Source organism: Canis lupus, chromosome 21, assembly GCF_011100685.1.
Source record: "Canis lupus familiaris isolate Mischka breed German Shepherd chromosome 21, alternate assembly UU_Cfam_GSD_1.0, whole genome shotgun sequence".
Classification (NCBI taxonomy): domain Eukaryota; kingdom Metazoa; phylum Chordata; class Mammalia; order Carnivora; family Canidae; genus Canis; species Canis lupus.
In genome coordinates this window covers 36,153,947-36,174,499 of record NC_049242.1, presented here as the reverse complement: position 1 = coordinate 36,174,499, position 20,553 = coordinate 36,153,947, and the positions used below count along the sequence as shown (strand labels likewise).

General features: G+C 50.4%; 1 long non-coding RNA gene across 2 annotated transcripts in view; it reads left to right on the top strand.

Moving 5' to 3' along the window:
- Positions 1–6,924, top strand: part of LOC111091560 — a 108,176-nt gene extending 101,252 nt beyond the window's left edge. For both annotated transcript variants that reach the window (XR_005375757.1, XR_005375756.1), the window contains exons 3-5: positions 3,053–3,236; positions 4,323–4,430; positions 4,790–6,924. This is a non-coding gene — a long non-coding RNA (uncharacterized LOC111091560). The remainder of the gene's footprint in view (positions 1–3,052; positions 3,237–4,322; positions 4,431–4,789) is intronic.
- The last annotated feature ends 13,629 nt before the right edge of the window (positions 6,925–20,553 follow it).

The window sequence follows — 20,553 nt, the reverse complement described above, 5'->3', positions numbered from 1 at the left end:
TGAAATCATCTTCCTCCAGAAAGGCATTTTGAAGTAATGAGGCTTTGTGAGGTGTGACTAAAAACAATGTGACTAATTTTTTTTTTTTTTTAAAGCAAACACAGCAGAATATAACCATCTAAATAAAGGTTGTTGCCTTCCAAGTAATCGCAATGGGACATTATCCTGCAATTCCAAGATGCTCAAACATGCATAAAATTCCTTTTAGGGAATTGCTGGCTGAGTCTTGCTCTCACTGTTTTGCTTTCTGTTTATCATTCGCTCAGCATGTATTAGACACCTCCTGTGTGCCAAGCGCTCTGCTGGGCCCTGGGGGACAGAGTGATGAGATGCACTCTCATTGAGTGTTTGAGCAGAGAAGGTCCTTGGGGACCCATGGAAAAAGTTAGCCTGACCTAGGTTTGAATCCTGGGTCAGCCTGGTGTGGGTTGTGTAACCTCAGGCAACTTTCCTAAACTCCTTGCTTCAGTGTCCTTGTTTCTAAGACGAAGATGGTACAATCTACTTCATAGGATTGCTTTGAAGGGAAAATCAGATGAAATGTGTAAGTGGCCCTAACACAAGTCCGATACCGTGTAACGGCTCAGCAAATGAGAGCTCCTGTGATTATAACTGTTTGAATTATATAGTTAGGGGGACTTTCTTTGGGCTAGACCCTGAATACGGTTTTTGAAAACCAACCATTTAATCACCACATATACGGGTAACACACGGTACAAAACTCAAGCACGAACAAAATTGACAAAAACTTCTTGAGCCTTTGTCCCTAGATCTCCTGCTGGAGATGATTAGTATGACCAGGATCTTAGGTATTTTCAGATTTAATTAACTGTATTTCTTGGTTATTATTTCATAATAACACCTACTGTTTATTCTTGGTGAATCACTTTTTTTTTTTTAATGATCATTTGCCATTCTATTGACTGCATGTATCATACTTGATTCATCCAGTCCCCTTTCAATGAACATTTGTTTCTAATCTTTGGCTATGGCAACAACGCAGCCAGACCATCTCCGTGCCTAACTTTGACTAAGGATGATAAACCAAAGACCTGCAACAGGCTCCTAGGACAATATCATTGGAATAAAGTGCCTGGTTGGAAGCAGATAATGCTGATGTGATTGGACACATTCTGGATCATTTTTTCTTTTCCCAAAAAACTCACTATTTTAATTCCTAGAATATTTATACCACTCCCCAAATGCTACCTGTTTGAAAAGTGTAGAGTCTGCATAATAATATTACAAGAGCAGTGGCATTTTAACTCAGATGGGGCTATCTTAAAACCCCTCCAAGATATAGAATACATGGACGAGTGTTTCTTTGGTTGGCACCACCGAGTCAAGGATGCAGAGATTCCAGACAGCCACTCTAGGAGCAGCTGTTAAGAAGATTCACACTCTCAATTTGCTGCCACAGCTTGAGACAGTGAAATGTATTAAAATGTGCCACATCAGTTAACATGGCTTCAATGAGCTGAAGGCTGCCAATTTGGAAGGAGGGCAAATGTTCTCTGGCGGCCGTCTTTGCTGATGTTCAGGCCTGCACAGGCTGTGCGTGGAGCTGAATCAGAGAGAACCTATAGGTGAGGTCCTGGCACAATTCGTGTACAAGACTCAGGGATTAGTTTTTCTGGATGGATAATTATTTCTGAATCGTGAGACAGGCTCACGTGGAAAGGAGGGAGGGAAATGGAAGTCTTTCTAAGAAGTCTCCACCGTCAGAGGCACAGATCCTCAAATGAGCTCCATGCAAATGAAAAACGGTCCCAACAGCAACTGGAGCCAAAGAAAATTCTTGGTTGGGGTTGAAAAAATGTCAGATAAATAGTTTTTCCTTGCTTCTCAGCAGGCCCCAGCTATCACTGCAATCCAGATCTGGCCTCTGAGCGGTTCTGGCAGGTTTATCTTGGACCAGCTGCTGTGATGAAATCGCAGTAATTCCAGGTTTCCCTCAAATCCAGACTGAGCCAAAGGCAATCCGGGCTTCTAGCATCCGGCTTACTTCATTGCCCTCTCCAGTCCCTCCTCCACATTCAAGCTTCTGATTTTTTTTTTTTAATTTTAAGAAATTCAAAAAAAATTTTTTTTAGAAATTAAAAAAATTTAAAGCAATCTAACTCTACACCCAAGGTGGGGCTTGAACCCATGACCCTGAGATCAAGAGTCACGTGCTTCATCAGCTGTGCCAGCCAGGTGCCCTACTTCTGATTTTTTTTAAAACCAAGATGGGGTGATGGAGGAAATCTTCCAGGACAGCCTGAAAAATCTAGAAAATGTTATTTCAGATAAATTCAAGAAACTTCTATCAAGCACTGGTGAGTCTACTTAGGTGGGCTATGTGGTATGATGCTGACTACTGTGGATTGTGTATTTGACAATATACATGAAAGATCCCATTTCATCCACCAAGAATACTATGAACTAGGACTATTATTCCTATTTTACTAAGGAGAAAATTGGGTCTTTGAAAGAAAGTTTGAGTCTCTTTATCTTAGGCCTTACAGTTGGGGAGTAGAAGTGTCTGGATTTGACCCTGACTGTGGCCTCAATCTCAGGCCTCTGCTGACTCTTGTTAGGCTATAGCACAACCATGGGCAAGAAGGCCTTACCTAGAGTCCAGGAAAAGAGACTGGGACAAGAAAAACTAAAGCAAACAAAAGGGAGGAGGAAACTGAGACCCAGATGAGAGAAGGTAGAGGTAGATGGGTAGAGTATGTGGAAAAAATGACAGGCTTAGGGAGAGCTGTTTATTGAATTTCTTATAATTTTTTTAAAACAGGCTTCTTGGGCTCCATGGGTGGCTCACTGCCTGCCCCCCAAATTCTGGACTCCTACGAGGATGGCAGCAGATCTGCTTTAGGGCAAAACATTGACAGGGCAGCGAGATGGATTCTGAGCAGAGTCCACCTCAGTAACATCCAGCAGCTTATGTTGGCGAAAAAGAGGAGGATGGATTCATAGTGGCGCTGTGGGGTCCTGAACCACATGACATGTCAAGAAGGACACTTCTGAGCAAAGCTGGTTAACAAACGTCTTTTATTTTTACCAGTGGCATCTAAGAACATGTTCTTTGGATCAACCTGAGGCAGCTCCAGAAGGCTGCTGATAAAGAAGTTTGACATTCAAAATGGTGGAATTGCTGGATTCCAGAAATGACTCACCAATGATTCTGACCTGAGGAAAATTCATTATCTACAAAGTAAAGAGAGAAGAAGTGTCCCACTTCCCTGACGGTGGGTTCTTCTGGCAAAGTCTCCAGCCAAGGGAGAGGAGACATTTTAATCTCTTGATTATTTTGTTGGAAACTTAATGTGAGGTATTGGAAGCCAGAAGAAAACGATAAAACTGCCCAATTTTGCAGGTCTTGGTAGAGGGGGGGCAATCTCCACTGAGTAGAGCAAAAAAGACAAGGAGATACATACAAAAATTGGTCTTATGAAAACTTTTGGGACCCACATATTCATATATGGGCTTAACGTTATGTTTTCTTTCTTTCTTTCTTTCTTTCTCTTTCTTTCTTTCTTTCTTTCTATTCTTTCTTTCTTCCTTCCTTCCTTCCTTCCTTCCTTCCTTCCTTCCTTCCTTCCTTTCTTTCTTTCTTTCTTTCTTTCTTTCTTTCTTTCTTTCTTTCTTTCTTTCTTTCTTTCTTCTTTCTTTCTTTTGTTCTTTCTATTGGTAAGCTAGAGTATTTAGTAGGTTGAGAGGCACAGAGAATACAGTTGGCAGAAAGAAGGTGGTCTTTGACTTAGGTACACCTGAGTTTGTTCTTGGGCACCCATGAGCTGTGAGACTTTGGGCAAGTAACTCTTTGTCCCTGAGCATTCTTATCTGCCAAACAGGATACAAAAATTATCCCAAGCCCTGCCACGAATGTTATATATTTCCAAAATGTCTAGCATATTATATGTGCTGAGTAAATGTTGGTTGAAAATAACAAGAACAGTACTATTTAATAATAATAAGGATGATGATAACCACAAGGTACCAGATGGTAAGCTCAAGCGTAGAGGCTCTGCCTAGGTCTTCTTTGTATCTCCAGCACCTTACAAACCGCTTGGCACATTGCAGGGAACCCCTATATGTTTGTTGCATTAAACTGAGCTGGTTGGTTGAGCTCTACCTACAGGTAAGGCATGGTTTTGGAACCTCTTGGCGATTATAGCAGGGTGTGAGACGCAGGGCAAAGACCAACAGACAAGGATTCAAGTTCATGGAGTTCTTAATCTCAGTGGTTTTCACTTGCAAGTCTGAGAAAACAGCATCTCCCAAGGTCAGAGAGAGTTAGCTCCCCCAAACCATCCTCCTCTTTTTCCTTGCAGATGGAACCCTGGTTGTACCCAGAACTCCAGGCCTCCACTCCATAATTCAGGGAGGCACAGTCCTCACTCTTCAGGTCCGGCTTTCTGGCGATCTCCTTTGCTTTGCCGGTGAGTGGCTTAAGGGTGGCCATGAGGCTCTGTCCTGGCCGAGGAGACATGAGGAGGGAATATCACTAAAGGCTGTGAGGAAGAAGATACATAGGATAAACAAACCAATATCCCCTCACCCCTCCAAAAAAACCACCAAAAAAACGTGTCCACTATCTACTGGCTATTGCTAAGGCAGCCATTGTAAGCCCGAGTAGAGAAACACTCCCTGAGGGTGGCTGAGCCAAATGCAGGAAAGAACCTGGGTCCCTGATGACATCATGGAGTCACTAAATTAACCAGCGCTGGACTACGTGTTATGTAGATGAGTTTTCCTCATGGCTTAGTCCAATCTGGTCACAACTTGTGCTTTTTTGTAGGCAAATGCCACCTAGATAATACACTCCTTCCTGGCCTTGTTCAAGTGGGTTCCCCTCACTTCCTCTTCCGGGAAACATGACGTACATCCCCCAGGAATATTATAGGAGGGGTTCCTGCCTTGTGTGGGAAATGCAGAAGGTCCTTTCCAGCTCTGGAATTCTCTGCTCCTGCGCTCTGCAGAAAGGAACCCTGTGGAGCCCCGGGAGGGAGTTCCTCAGGGAGGCGACAGGCTGTGGTCGACACCAGGAGTGCAGGGCTTGGAGGCAGACGTCCTGAGCAGGATCCGGTGATTCCGTGACCAATCCTGGGGCTCCGGCTCAATCACAGAAGGTCTCAGAAACTCAGTTTTCTTACCTACGCAATGGGGATAAAAGCAGCCCCTACCTCAGGATAAGGGTTGAATGAGAAAACCATCAAAGTGCCTTTCAATGTGAAGTCCTATTTATAGATCATTACTTTCAAGAAAAACTCAACACAAAGAGCAGAAATGAAAGGCTTTTGTTTACCTTACTGGAAACAGAGAACTGAAATATAAAGACATTTGTTGGGAAATAGTTTGGGGCAAGTGGTGGTCTTTTCCAGGGAAGATTTCACGCTCTTTGCCCCACCAGCTTTTCCCAGTAACACCACTGTTTCTAAGTGCTTCTAAAGAGCAGCACAGCTGAGAGCAGGGGAGAAAGAGGAGTCTCTTGGACAGTGGCCTGCAGCCCCGCTGCCACCAACTATTAATAGCCTATAAACCCTTGGAGTGGAGCCCCGGCCGCTCCCCACCCCCCGGGACAGCAGAGGGGTCAGAGCACTGCCTGATATGGTCTCAGAATACTGGTGATCCCTGGAGTTCTCCCAGTTAGGGAACTTTTCTCCAGCTGGGCGGGGCCTGGCTGGGCTTCCTCCTGCAGAGACCCCAGCCTGAACCGCTAGTCAGGTTCACATTCAGCGAGCTTTCATTGACCTCTTTCTGGGTCCCCAGGCCCCACACCAGCTGCCTTGACACACAGGATCTCATTGTACCTTCACAGCAACGAGCACAGCTATCCTATGGAAATGGGAACCCAGCTCAGAAAGGGGTCATGACCTGTTCCAGGTCGTTCAGAAAGGAAATTTGGTTCTAAAACCCAATTCGCCTGTCTCCAAGCCAGTGCTCTAAGCTTTGCATGGTGGCACTGTGCAGTCTGGGAGACTCCTGGTCTTCAGCAAGACCATCAAAATCCTCTGGCCATGCTGGCAATAAGGGTGAGGGGCCTGAGGATAAAGTGAGTCAGAGAGCAAGACCAAAGGCAGCCTGGCACCCGGACTCTGTGGATTGGAGAAGCTGACATGACCCTGCTCTGGAGGCCTGGGAGACACAGGCTCAGAGAGCAGATGGGGCCCCTCTGTCCCTCTGTTCACGGGCACACCGGATCCTATCCCTTCCCTGCTTGGACAACCTTAGAGACCCTCTCTGCTCTCTGAATGCAGCACAAGGATAGTCCCTTAGCTTGACATTTGGGGTCCTCCATGACCGAACTCGTGTTCTTTCAACATTTACTCCTATTCTTTCCCTTCTGTTCCCATCCACACGTATTTACAGGTGCTGGGATAGCATTTTGAGGGAAAGGATCACATCTTAGATCTTTTTTGGACCTCCAGGCCCTGGCCCAGCTGTGATGCTCAGGAACTGCAGGAAGAGCTGCCCCTTGTCAACGGGGTCCAGAGGGCTGGAATAGAAGGGATGGGGCAGGGATCCCTGGGTGGCGCAGCGGTTTGGCGCCTGCCTTTGGCCCAGGGCGCGATCCTGGAGACCCGGGATCGAATCCCACATCGGGCTCCCTGCATGGAGCCTGCTTCTCCCTCTGCCTATGTCTCTGCCTCTCTCTCTCTGTGTGTGACTATCATGAATAAATAAATAAAATCTTAAAAAAAAAAAAAAAAAAAGAAGGGATGGGGCATAGGACGTGGGGCAAGGAGACCACAGACTGAGGAAGGTCCAGACTGCCCCTTCTGACCCCAGGGCTGAGTTCAAGAGATCCTAGGCTGGGGCACCCAGGTGGCTCAGTGGTTGAGCCTTTGGCTCAGGTCGTGATCCTGGTGTCCTGAGATCAAGTCCCACAGTGGGCTCCCCACAGGGGGCCTGCTTCTCCCTCTGCCTGTGTCTCTGCCTTTCTCTGGGTGTCTCTCATCAATAAATAAAATAAAACATCTTTTAAAAAAAAGGATCCTAGGCCTGGGATGCGTGATCTTCTCTCCTTTAAGATGTGCTAGGGCCTGGGGCCTTGGTGCTGTCGAGGGCATTAGGGCCAGGCTGCTTCCAGAAGGAGTCCTCCTCCAAAGAGTTGGGCACAAGTATTAGACTGTGAGCGTCGGTCTTCCTGGGTGTGGATGGCAGTGCGTCCTGCGGAGGAAGGACAGCACGAGCGCTGCCTGAGTGCTGGCAAGGAGCCAGGAATTGTTCTGGGAGCTGCTGTCCCAAGAAGCACACCCAGAGAGGAACCAATCTAACTCAGATGTCATCCCCCCCACCCTCCAAAGAGTAGGAAGGGGGGGCGGGGAGAGGGGGGGACTTCTTTTCTTTCCATGACCGTGGCTCTCAGAGTCTGGGGACCCGGCTGTCTGTGTTCTCAATTCAATCCGTGTGTGCTCCGTCCTGCTCCAGGTTGGGCAAGAGTTAGCTCTTCCCCGGGGCCCTTGATAGAAGTCCTTTCTCTGTTGTGGCTTCTGTGCAGCGGCTGCCTTGGGGGGAGCTCGAGCAGGGGCACTGCTGTTTGGTCGGGCCGCACCCTCGGGTGCACACTCTCCTCCCTCTTCCCCGTGCTCTTTCTGAGTCCTCGGGGAGACTATTACACTCTCGTTCTGCAGAGGAGAGAAGACAGAAGGACACTCAGGGAGGAGCTTCCCCCAACCGGGGAGCTGGCACTGAGTCTGGAACCACTGGCTCTATCCGGAGCCCCGTCCTCGGTACCGGAGTCCCTCCTTCGGCTTGATGAGGAAGACAGCACCCACTCACGGCGCTCACGGCTTGGCCCTCCGTGCCTGTCCCAGCCACCGGGGGACCTGGAAGCCGCTGGCTGCCCTTTGAAGAAGCATGTGTTCACTGAGACATGATGAGCCAGCTGCAGGGGGACCTGGGGCTTTGGCTGGTACGTGCTTTGGACCACGGACAGTGCCCTTCCTCCCCAGGCTGAGTCATCTGTGGACAGTCACATCGGGTCACTCGCTGGTCTCATGTTACTTGTTTTACAACATTTCTAGGGCTCCTGAGGACCTTCCCAAGCCTCCTTTGGGGGACTGGTTTTGTAGGCAACCCGGTTCCCGAGACATCCTCAGCTCACTTGCTTTTTCACCTTGATTTCCACTGCTTCTCGCTGTGGCCTGTGTCCCTAGGGAGGGAAGGAGCTCCTATTCCACGAGGACACCTCGTCTGCCAGGCGTGGTGATATACCATCGCCTTGAATATGATCCTTATAACAGGCCTCCGAGAGTTTATTCCCATTTTTACAGCTCAGGATGGTAAGACAGGAAGGATTTAGTACCTTCCCTTACACAGCTAGTCAGGGGCAAAGCCAGAATTTGAACCTGGCCTTTTAACCACACCTATACTTCCCCATATTTCCACGGTCTCCTAAGGAGACTGGCTCCTACTGTGGTGGCTACTTCAGCTCAAGCCCAAGCTTGGGCTCTGCTATGGATCCAGACGGGCTCTCCTGAGATGCCCCAGACTTTACTCTCCTGACCCAGGTGTTCTGCTCAGTCCTTTTCCCTAGTGATTTTATTTGCTGAGAATCCTAGGCTCTGAGAGCTAGATGGGCTTTCAGAAGTCACCCAGTCCCCCTCCCCTGGAGCTTGAACCTCCTGCTCAATCCTCACAGCTTCCTGGTAGGCAAGCAGGACAGGTATTGTTTCCCTCTTTTTTGGATAAGAAAATGTTTTCAGAGGGTGTGTTGAATAGTCCCAGTTTGCCCCTGCTTTCTCTCCCCTTCTCTGTGCCCCAGGAGGCTGCAACAGCTCGGCTCCTTTGGCCTTTGGGCAGAAGGCTGGAAGGCTGGAGTAGAAAGGAGGGGGTTCATGCTCTGCTTCCTTCCTGCCTGGCCTCAGTTTTTTGGTGGCAAGTAGATTCCTTCCTCGCAAGCCACAGCCCCTGTCTAGCGGTACCTCCCTTGTAGCTACAGGTCTTATTGGGTCCCCACAAGACTCCTGTGCCCCTGGCCCTGGCATGGCGCTGGCTGCCCAGTGTTACTTGTCTCCAGCATGTCACCACACCTCAGCGATTCCCTCAGCCCTGCCCCCAACTTTAAAAATCATTCTTTCATTAAATTCCCAAGAACAGTTCCATTGTTCATCTTTCTCACTCCTTTGGAGTGGCCCATCCATTTCCTTTTTAAATTTTTAAAAAAGATTTTATTTATTTATTTATTCACGAGAGACACACAGAGAGAGAGAGAGACAGAGACACAGGCAGAGGGAGAAGCAGGCCCCATGCAAGGAGCTCAATGTGGGACTCGATCCTGGGACTCCAGGATCACAACCTGAGCCAAAGACAGATGTGCAACTGCTGAGCCACCCAGGTGTCCCAGTCCATCCATTTCCTGCGGGGATTCACCTGAGACAGAGGTGAAGTGACTCACCTAAGGTCTCTTGGCAACAGGGGAGGGTGGAGCCGGTTTTTGAACAAGGGTTTCGTGACTCCTTGTTCACGAAGGGCCAGCCGTGCTCTCCAGCCTGGACCCCTCTGCCCAAGACTGAGCACAGGTCTCCTGAGTGTATTCCTGGGTACACCATTGCCTACTCTGGGTCACTTTTTGGGGATCGATTAGCCTTGGCTCTTCTCAGGTCAACATGACTAAATGCATGAATATCCCTGGGTCAAGACCCTTCACTTTTCACCCTGGCTGGCCCCACCTTCTCAAGGGCATCATTACTCCCCCAGATGCAGCCCAGTCCTTCAGTCTAGGAGTTAGAGCCCCACCCTCAAGGGTCTTTCCTGGCCTGGGGCTCAGCCCTGAACTTTAGGGATTTCCCTGAAGCTTTGAGTCTGCCAAGCTCCTGGTCACCAGCTGGGCAGGTGGCCAGACCGTCCCTCTCTGCCTGATAGGACAGAGGGATGGATGGATATTAGCCACCCTGTCTGCCAAGAGGATAGCCTCTTCCCAGGTCTACCCACCTAAATCTTGTCTGAGCTTCAGAAGCCACAGTGCTTCCTGCCTCTGACCACCCTTCCCGGTTGGGCAACCCATCCCCAGAGCTCTGGCATCCTCCACAGTCCTGAAGTTCTGGAACTCTGTCTCCTTGAGGAGGACCACTAGTGATGGCCAGATTTTGGAGCAGAGATACTGACATCCCTTACTCCTGACCCCTAGAGAAGGAAGCCTGGGCTGGGGATGCTGTCTGAACCTCAGTCAGGGAACTCGGACTCAACATCAGTAACAATTCTCTGGGAGAAATAAGAAACTGAGGCAGAACTCTGGTGTGTTGGGGGTATGGTGATAGGCCACTGCTCAGATCCACAGCCTCTTAGACCTCGGCCACCAGGCATGAGTAAAATAATGTCGCTGGGGCTCTGAGGGTGCCCCTTTGGACCTTGGGCCTGAAGGAGGCTGGACCTTGCCTGCGGTGCACAGGGCCCAGGGGTATGTGTGCACACGGGGAGCAGAGCAGGGACCTGCGGGGACCGGTAGGCCTGTCCTCCTGGTTTTCTGCCCATTTCCCTTGTTTCATTTCTCTCTCCCCACTGGTATATCACGAGGCTTTTGTTTCATTCATTCATTCATTCATTCATTCATTCATTCCCCCCATGCGGGGCTCAAACCCACCACCATGAGATCCAGACCTGAGCTGAGATCAAGAGTTGGACGCTGAATCAACTAAACCACCCAGGCGCCGTTAGCAATGAAGCTTGTGCATTCGTATTTCCCTCATCGTGTGTCATCCTAGAAGGATCCTACTGCCTGGTCATCAAGTCCCATCTTGAGTTGCAATAATTCTTAGTCTAGTATATAGACCACGAGTGTAACATATTTCTGTCTCCTTTGGGGACATCCTTGGGGAGCAGCCAGGCATTTGGTTTGAATCCTGATGCCACAACCTCTGGCACCTCTGGGTGGGAGTGGCGGCTGGCAGGGCTGCCCCGAGGAATGAATGGGAACTTGACCCGCAGGAGTGACTCTGCACATGGGCCACATCTGGGCCAGGACCCGTGGCGGGGGCGGGGGGTCACATGCATCATAATCAATCCGAAGACCCCATATTTCCCCCCGAGAGCTAGAGGTAGTGTGGCAAGTGCAAAAAACACAGACTTGAGTGGCACAGATCTGGCCTCATTTAACTCATTTGTGACATCTGTAAAATGTGACGCTAATTAGCCATCACCCATGGGACTGTGAAGCTTGGGAGACATGCTTATACACCAGTGGGTGTCAAGCACGTAAGGAACTTGAATATCACCCCGCAAAAGCAGAGGGCAGTGAGGTCAAAGGCTCCTTGGGCCAGCTTAGCCGCTGCCGGCTCTGGGGCCCTGGGCGGGGTGTCCACCCTGCTGGCAGGCCCGGATGCAGTGGGATACACCTGTCGGGAGCGCAGGTCACAGGACCAACAGCACCTAAGAGGAGGCAGCTGTGGTGGGTGGGGGGCGAGAAGCCAACCTGCCCGGCACCTGCCAGAGGGGCTCCGTCCTCTCACCCGAGCGCCGAGACACCCTGGAAGGATGGAAGGTACTGGTCCTTGTGTCCCTGGGCTGGGGTGGGGGCTTCCCTGGCTGAGGCTGCGGGTGCAGCGGGAGCAACTGGGAGAGGTGGGGAGAGGGGAGGCATCAACGCCGGGCCCAAGGGGGATCTGGGTGGGAGCCGTAGGCACCCCAGCAACAGCCCTCCCCTCCTCTGCACCTTTCTAGAGGAGGGATTCGGTCGGTTGGCCTGGCCTGGCCTTTCCCAGTGGAGGAGAATCCGTGTCTGTCCGTGAATACTCGCCCTCTGCACGGGGCTGCCAGAAATTCTGAAGGCAAAAGCTGAGGAATTTGAAGCATTTATGACTTAGCGGGATTGTTCCCAAACTGCAGGCTTCTCTAAAGAGCCTTCTGGATTTCATTGTGGTTGCTTCTCCTCTCTTAGATCCCGGCCAAGGGCTCCTTGGGTCTCACTTTTCAGGGCTGGCCTCTGGCTGCAGGGTCTGGGCCTCTGTGAGGTTGGCTGAGTGAAGCATGGGTGCTTGCAAACCTTGCTGCCTGCCCAACGGTAAAAAGCACAGAAACCGAAGTTGGCAGTTCTAGCCCTTTCTAGAGGGGTCATCTGGGCCATACCATTTAACATCTCTGGGTTTTTGTTTGTTTGTTTGTTTGTTTTTGCTCATTTCTCACATGGCTTGGTACCCTGGAGAACCTAGGGCAGTGGCTTTTCTAGAGGAGAAAAATCTGAGTAGAAAAACATGCTTTTTTTTCTAGGAGCTGTTGGTTTCTCTTGAGTTTGAATGGTAGCTACTATCTTCTCATAGATCTGCCTCTTGGCCTTACCCCTAGTGGCCTAGGGGTGAGCATCTGACCCTAATAGGGCTAGTGATGAGCATTTAGGCACTTGTTAGGAGCCCCGCATTGGCATCCTAAGCTGTAAATTCTGTGCACAATGGCAGATGGCTTTCCTTTCTGTATTCCCACCCCCTCCCACTCCGCTGCGGACGTCACCGGCCAGGAAGAGCACCAGATTGATTAGTAGTGCTTGCCCCAGGTGTGTGAGGAGCGGAGCAAGCACGGTGTTTGCAGACTCTGGTCCTATGCTTGCAACGATGAGCAGTGAGGATTCCTCCGTGACCCCAACTCCCAGCTGGGCCCCAGGTCCGCAGCAGCACTCCCTTGGGTTCCCTGACCAGCCCCGGGTGACACGGCCGTCCCGCGCAGTCTGGGCTGCTTACTAGCACACTTGGAGCACAGCTGTAAGATTGAAGAGGGCGAGGCGGGAAGGAGACACCGGAGCCGGGCAAGCAGAACCAGGCCCCACCAGGCCCCACGCTGAACAAGTGACAGGCCTCGCTCACATCCCACTACAAAGAAAGAGGCTCAGAGGGGTAAAGTGGCCCACTGACACACAGCCGGGCGTGCCGGGCGTGCTTTGCTCTAAATAGAACTTCCCAGGGCTTCTGGCTCTGCCCAAAATATGGGCTTGAGCACTTGGGTCCATCCTGGGTCAGTGTAACTTGATTCCCTGAAACTTCGAGAAACTGTCGGAAGATGATGGCTGCTCTGTGGCTTGCTTGCTCTTCCCTGGAATTCCGTTTTGAGATATCTGATGGAGTTATTGTAAATATGCATCACCGTGGCCTCTCCCACTTAGAGCATCCACGCCAGGCCAGCGTGAGTAGTCCTGGTCGTGAATGCAGGAAGCGGAGACTTGTGGGGGGCATCGGTGCACGCACGGGCCAGGCCTGGACTGTGCGCCAGGACGGCTGTCCCCACGCCTCTAAGTTCCCTGCTGCAGGGTCCACAGACCTTCCCTGAAGTCAACTCTGGCTGCGGGGTGGGGGCCAGGAGGGGAGGGAGATTGGACAGGGTGGAGGGGACGGCTCATGGGTGGCAGCCCTGGAAAGGTCTGGCTGCTAAAGACCCAGGGTCTAGCTGGAGTACCTGGGCACCCAGGGCATCGCCCTCCTCCCTGGCTCTTTGGTCCAGCTCACATGCTCGGGTTCCTGCCTCCAGCCCTTCCCATGGGGCTCCCAGGCCAGCTGGTTGGTCCCCTCTGAATGGTGTCCCCTCCCTCTGACCTCAAGCTTGCTTCCTTCCCAGGCTCAGCCCTACCTCCCGGAGTCCTCCTGCCAGAACTGTGTCCAGCCTGTGGGAGCCTCACCTGTGAGATGTCAGCAGTTTTGGCTGTTCTCAGTCGCCTTACCCCCACCCCCCCATTCCCCCTGGCTCTCTCCCTCCCTCCAGACACATGTCTCATGCTCAGCCTGTCCCTGCTTTCTGCCCAAGGCCAGACAGCCCCCAAGTCCCCACTCCAGGGCAAAGGGCAGGCCACTTCTTTGCTGGAGAGAAAATGAGGCTCCCTCAGCCCTTAACACCTGCACCCCTTCCCAGAGCACCTCAAACAACCAAGTGTTTGTCAAGAAAAGACACAGAATGTAACACCTTCAAAATAACACCTCTGGAGTTTTAAGTCTTTCTTCACTCAGAGGAATTAGTTAAGGAAAGCTTCACCATTTCCCCCTCTGCCAACCAACTAACTAGACGAGTACGTAGTCAGGAGGAAACACAGTATTTGAGATGTGAGAAGGAACACATCCACAGCTGGAGTCAAACCCCACTGATGTTGCTCTTGACCCCCATCCCCAGCCCGTGTGGCCCCAGAAATCTAGGATGATAGGAATATGGAGGCAGCAGGGGATTGTGGGAGGAATAAAGACTTCAGAGTCAGAACCAGGTTCGAGTCTCAGCTGGGAACCTCTGTTTTCTTTTTTTTTCTTTTTGAACCTCTGTTTTCTATAAAATAGGTATAACAGTTGCACCTGTCTGAGAGGTTGCTTGTGCAGTTCTCTGCAAAAGCCAACCCAGTGCCTGACACATCGTTGTGACCCAACAAGAGTTTGTCTGGAGTCGTTCCTTGACCACTGGAGCTCATCTGGAGCTCATCTCTGAATCATGGCCTCCTGACTAGAAAGGAGCTTGGAGCTGAGCTTTCCTGAGAGGGAGCCTCTGTCCCCTGGCAACATCCTTAGCTTTGGCAAAACATGGGTTATACATGGCAAGCAAAGGGGGTCTGAGCCCTCTAGCTCCCTAGCAGGACCCTAGCAGGGACTGTGGCTGGAGGGGGGTCAAGCAGAGCAGAAGCACGGGAGGAGATGCAGTCCGGTTCCATGTGGCGTCTGAATCGGGGGTCGGAGGGAATTAGCAGGGCTTGGAAGTCCCTAGACCGTACACACACGGGGATGGGACCATGCCCGTTTGTTCTCTGCAACATCCTGCACCTAGCAGTGGCTGGCAGTGTAGGCAATATTTAAATCTTTATTGAACAAATGAATAAATGAATGACCACCTTATCAGTCGGAGCCTGGTTGCTTCAGGAATTCCTTTTAAAAACAAGGCAAAGGGGAACAGCTGGTGCCAGGAAACAGAGGTCCCCTGACAAACAGACGGGCCTGTCTGGATGCAACTAGTTAGTGATTGGCCAGGCAGCAGAGAAGTGGATGCTAGGAGCCTTGAATAGGCAAAGGAATTCTGGTTTATGGATGGGCAAGCTGCGGAGGGGACTCAGGGAGACCTAGTGAGTTCAAGAGGTAAGAACCTGAACTCCAGAGCCCAGCTGCGTTGCCCAGAGGTACAAGAGCTGTGTCAAGTCCTGAATCTCTGGGCCTTTATCTTTCCCTTTGTAAAATGAGGATGGTAACAGGATGTACCTCACGGTCTTGTCGAGAGGACTCAGATTATTTGTAGAAAGTCCACACTGGAAGTGCTCAGGAGCACCACTGTTAGTAGTATTTGAGAGGGGTGTCTCAAGACCTGGAGGCAGGGAACAGGAGCAGGACAGATCATCCCAAAGGGAAACTAGTTAAGAGGTCATTGCAACATCCAGGCATGAGAAGATGAGGCCTAAATTAGGGGACTACTTGGGGCCTAGAGGAGATTGATGTACAACAGGTGGTTCATGAAGAGGCAATCAATAGAACTGATGGGTTGTGGTGGAGGAGCAGCTCAGGAAGGGAAGCAGGAAATCCAGAACTCCTTTGTGCGTCTGAGAGCACCTGGGAAGGAGATGACGCCTCTGAAGAGACAAGGCGTGTCTAAAGGAGCAGTAGGTGTGAGGAGGATAAAAATTCAGTGTGGATGTGCTCGGTTGTGCCAAGTTGGCTAATGGGGTAGCCCATTCCAGGGGAGATGGGGGCTGGGGAGGAGAGCAGGCCATGGTGGAAGCCGGCAGAGACATAAGTCTGGAGGATGGCCCTGGGCAGCATTCACATTTGGGGGCTGGGGAGAGGATAAAAAAGCCCAGCTAGGAGCAAACAGCAGCAGCCAGGGAATCGGAGAGAAGCAGGAAAGTGTAGTGTCTGTGCAACCCTTGCAGCCAGTTCCCAGAAGGAGGTGGTGGACAGCATGGTCAGATGCTGCAGAGCCAGGAGAAGGGGGGTCGGGGCCAGCTCTGTGCGTGGAGAGCTGACCATGCAGGGAGCAATTTCAGTTGCTGGAAAACTAATAGTGGATTCTAGGGCTTCATAAAAGGAAGTGGAACTAGCATGGATCCGTATCCTTTTAGGAGAGTGTCCACCAGGACAGAAGGTGGAATTGCCTGGAGAACTGGCGCGGGTGCAAGTTGTTTTCCACCGTAGGCATCTGCACGGTCTGGAGTAAAAAGCCAAGCTGCCGGAGGAGGCAGGTGGAAGGAGGGGGAGCCTAGGAACTCGGGTGGAAAGGAGTGAGAGGAAGTGAGATGTTGAGGTGCTATGGAAAAAACAGGAAGCAAACAGCTTTGATTTCTTGGTTAAGGAAGAGGTGAAGACCTGGTGTGGGGAGGAAGGAGGCGGAGGGGCCCGAGGAGAAGGTAGGGAGTAGGTGTTTGGGGAGGTGAAGGGAATCCAGGAGAGAGGACAGAGGACTATGAGGCAAGGCAAGGAAGGCAAGGAGCAGCGAGTGGCAATTGAGTAGTCAGCTGGTATGTGTTCTATGATTTTTTTTTTTTTTTTCTGCAGCAGTTCCATGCTGGGGAGCAAGAATAAAAATGTCCACTACTGGGGCTGACTAAAGAGTGACTTGGAGAGGCAAGCAAGCTTTGAGTGCCAGGACAGAGTCCCCATGACTGGCAGGGGAGCCCAGCCTGGATTTTTTGAGGGCCCGGCTGGTCGTTTGCAGTCTGTGGAATAAACACTGATTTCTCAGCAACAACCAAGACTTTAGACAAATGACCCTAAATCTCCATTTGGCTTTAGGGTGACTTGTATGTTTTCCTGTAGCAGCAAATCTGTATGGAATGTGAAATCCACGGATCCTGAGGGCAAATGCCCCTAAAGATTACACTGCAGCTGAGGCTGGGTTATCTTCTGGGCGAATCTACCCAGGGAAGCTCAGAGGTATCTGGTCTATAGTGACATGGAACTGAATTATTTTAGATGAGCTGCATCTGTCACTCACCTCCACTGGGAGGCAGGAATCCATTTGGGGGATGGGAAGGGACCCTGTATTCCAGATCCCATCTTGTCCATAGAAAGGGGCCTAGCTCAGAGTCCACAAATATTCCCTGACTTGATTGCATTCTGATCACGTGTATTTGGGGCCTGGCCCAGGGTGTTGACTGGGATTCCTGTTGTCCGCTGGTGTTTGGTGTCCCGTTCGTCAATGCTAGGGCATTCTCATCGTGTGGGGACGGGAACCCTCATGAAAAGAACAGGAGGGGAAGCTCTGTATCTTATTGACAAATAGCACTGAAGGCATGCAGCTCAGGAAGCCTTTGGATCCGGGTGGGTGAATTTTATGAATGAAAGAAATGTGGCAGGTCCCCTGCTCAGGGTGGCTGCTGGTGAGCTTGGTCTCTCACAGCAATGACAGACCTAGTCATGGGTCTGGACAACACGCAACTCCAACGTGAGAGAGTGGGGCGTTATGGGGATTAGCTGAGAGAACCACAGATGCAGGAGGTCGAGGCTCAGGGGCCGCATAGAGGATGCAACCACTCATGAGCGCGCGGCCTTAACCGCAGACTCAGAACATGGATGAGAGGAGGCCTCCGAGGCCTCAGGAACCTAGCTTAGCGCATGCTGGTCGCTGGTCACCATGTTCCTGTCCGTTATTTTAAGCCAACTGCCCCCAGTTCCATGAGAGTTTATATTCTCCAATATCATGATGAATGAGGAAAGCCAGGGTAACCTCTGAAGCTGGAGTGGGGAAAGGCTTCCAGGAGCTTCTTTTCAGAAACACTAGCTGGCGTTTGCCAAGGGTAGGCCCTGCGTTTCTGTGGGCAGTTGGCGAGGCCGTTGTCGGGGTTTCCGGGAAGCCACGTAAGGGCTCAGAGTCGCACGGTCCCAACCCCGTCTCCCATAGCAAGCAAATGTGCAACGCATTAACTATTTATCTATTGGCCTGTCCGCCCCAATAAAACATGGCACTCTTTAAAACGGTTGCCTTAATGACGTTTGTGTGTCTTGGAATGCGACCCTGGGCCAGCAAATCGCATCGGAAGATGTGAAAACATGAAAATCGATAACAAGAAATGAAAAGGCTGTTTCACCGATAAAACCTCATTTATCTTAATCCTCGGGGCTTCTCAGAATTTCCTGAGTGCCCTTTGAAATGCCAGCGTCACAGCCACGGCCCACGTGTGCTGCACGCGGAAGGCCCAGGGGAGCCGAGGCCTGGATGGCTCGGGCCCCCGGAGCCTGCTGGGGAGAGGTGGCCTGCTGGGGCAGGCACCCACTGCACTGGTTTCCCGCCAAATTGCTCCCCAGCGGGGGTTTCCAGGGATATTTCTGGGATTTCAAAACTCCCAATGAAAATAAATATACCATAGGAATGAAAGGTATTTCACAAGACCCTAACTGTGAAGCCTGAGTGATCCACTTCTGGTAGGCAGCAGCGGTCCTCTGTGGTGACAAGGTTGGAAGCTCTGGGCCCCAGGGATCGCTTTCTGGCTGCAGGTCCTTCCCTTTGCTCTACACACACAGCCCTGCCCGCCCAGTCTTCTGGTCTCCCTTTCCTCTTCTCAGAGGACAGAAATGCAGGAAGGTTGGAGATGGCTTAGGACCCCCTGCCCTTCCAGCAGCCCTGGGGAGATGAAGGATAAGGCTCTCCTAAGCACACCTGGGCTTCCAGCTTGGGCTTGCGACCAGACTAGGGGTGGGCAGAGGCTCCATCTCCTCTCCTGGTCTCTTTGGTTCTCTAGCTGTCACCATGGTTTGTAGAAGGCCGGTCACTCTCAGACCCCATATTGCTGACTGCTCTCTCCAGCTTTCTCACACTGTGGCCAGAAGGCTTTTATATGTCATTGCTTCCCATTTTTCTTATAAAACCCACAGGCCTCTGCTACCTCTGACCTGGTACCTCTTCTCTCCCTCCCTCCCTCCTTGTACTCTAGCTGTCCTGGCTTTCTGCAGTTTCCTCCAGGGAGCCAAGTCTTCTCCCGGCTTGGTGTCCTCAGCTGTGCCATTCCCTTGACCGGCAAGCCCTTGAAAACGTCATGTTGCCAGAGACCTCTCTTGACCTCAAAACCTAAATGAGACCTCTTTCACAGTTTTTTGTGTTTGTCCTCAGTGGCCAACACAGTTTGTAGGTACCGCTGATTTGTGATGACTTTTTGTGCATCTCCCCAAGTGAGCTCTGCAAGTGAGCCTCTGTTGACGCCTGACACAGCACACCTAAGACGTCACAGATGCTCAGCACATACTTGTTGGCTATCTGGTCAACTGGCTCAGTGAACTGATGAGTTCCACAGAGCACTCACCTGCAAATTTCTCAGGCGTGCAAATAGGTCCCGTGGTCAGATGCAATCTGGACGTGCCCTAGTCTGTCTCTAGAGGGTCATAATAGACACCAGTGCAGGATACTCTGAGATGCACTCCCAGTTAGAACACAAAAAGCAAAAACTAAACCAAAGCTGTAGGAAGCAAGTTTAATTTTCTTTAGCTTCATGTTTCCCAAACTTATTTGAATGTGACACACACACCCCCTACTTAACATCTATTAACATCCTGCAAATGTACTTTAAGACTTGTTTCACTGGTGGCTTCTGACTTGGGAAGTCTGACACTCAGGACTGTCAGGCTTGGTGTGGGGGTTGCTCATGGATGCCTCATGGATGGCTGTGCACGTATTCACAAGTGCACTCATTACTCTAGTAAAGAAGGGAGCATGAGCACATTTTGGAGCTAGCCTGGGTCTATATTCTTCAGGTAAAAGAGAGGAGAAAGCAGTCAAAATTGGGTATTTGCAGATACAGCTTGGTGTTTGCAGATATGATCTCTGTAATTGTCACAGTGAGCAACTCCTACATACTAACTGGTCTTTTGTGGAGACTTGAATCTGCAGATGTTGGGAAGCTGGTGGGTGGATATTGGTCCCTTAGTGGCCAAGTGAGTCTTTCTCCTACACAGCATTTGATTTCAATGCAGTCCTCCTATTCTTAGTATTCTTGAATTTTCCAATAGACCTAAGAGAATGTTGGGGTGGGGGCAGAGATTGCACGCCGTATTAGCAGTGGTGAAGGTTTCAGGACTTATCCCTTTTGAATAGCTAGGATGTTTTATGTACGTAGGGTTCCTGAGGTGGAGCTGCCTTAGATGCAATGGGTCTCAAATTATTTTTGATCAGCCCCTACTTAGGTAGGACAAAACCGCTTGACCTACTGACTCCATCTAGTCTCATTTTCCAGTGGAAAAATAAATTAGTGATAATTTGGGGGAAGTGGATTATGTATACATTTGCTTTAGCACTGGAGGATGGACAATTCATATTTGAACCACAGTGTATACATGTCTTAAGAGTCTGGTTATTGGAAAATTACAGTTCCAGAATACTTTTGATGCAAATAAGCTCCAGTATACTATGTAGGGTTAACCAAGCAACCCACAACAAAATAAACTGATAATGATAAAGCTAAGCTAACAGTAATTCGTAATTAGGAAGTACTGAATGTAGCCATTGCAAGTTGCAACCAACTCAAGGGACCACTGATAATGTGCTGATAGAGAGTCTTCTCCCAGATTTGGGGAATGTCAACTGTGGGCCTGCACATGGGGAATGGGAGTTTTCTGGTAGAACAAATGAGCATTGCTGGGCTTGCAGCAGAATCCACACATTATTTAGTAACCATTACCACTTAGCCGATTACAG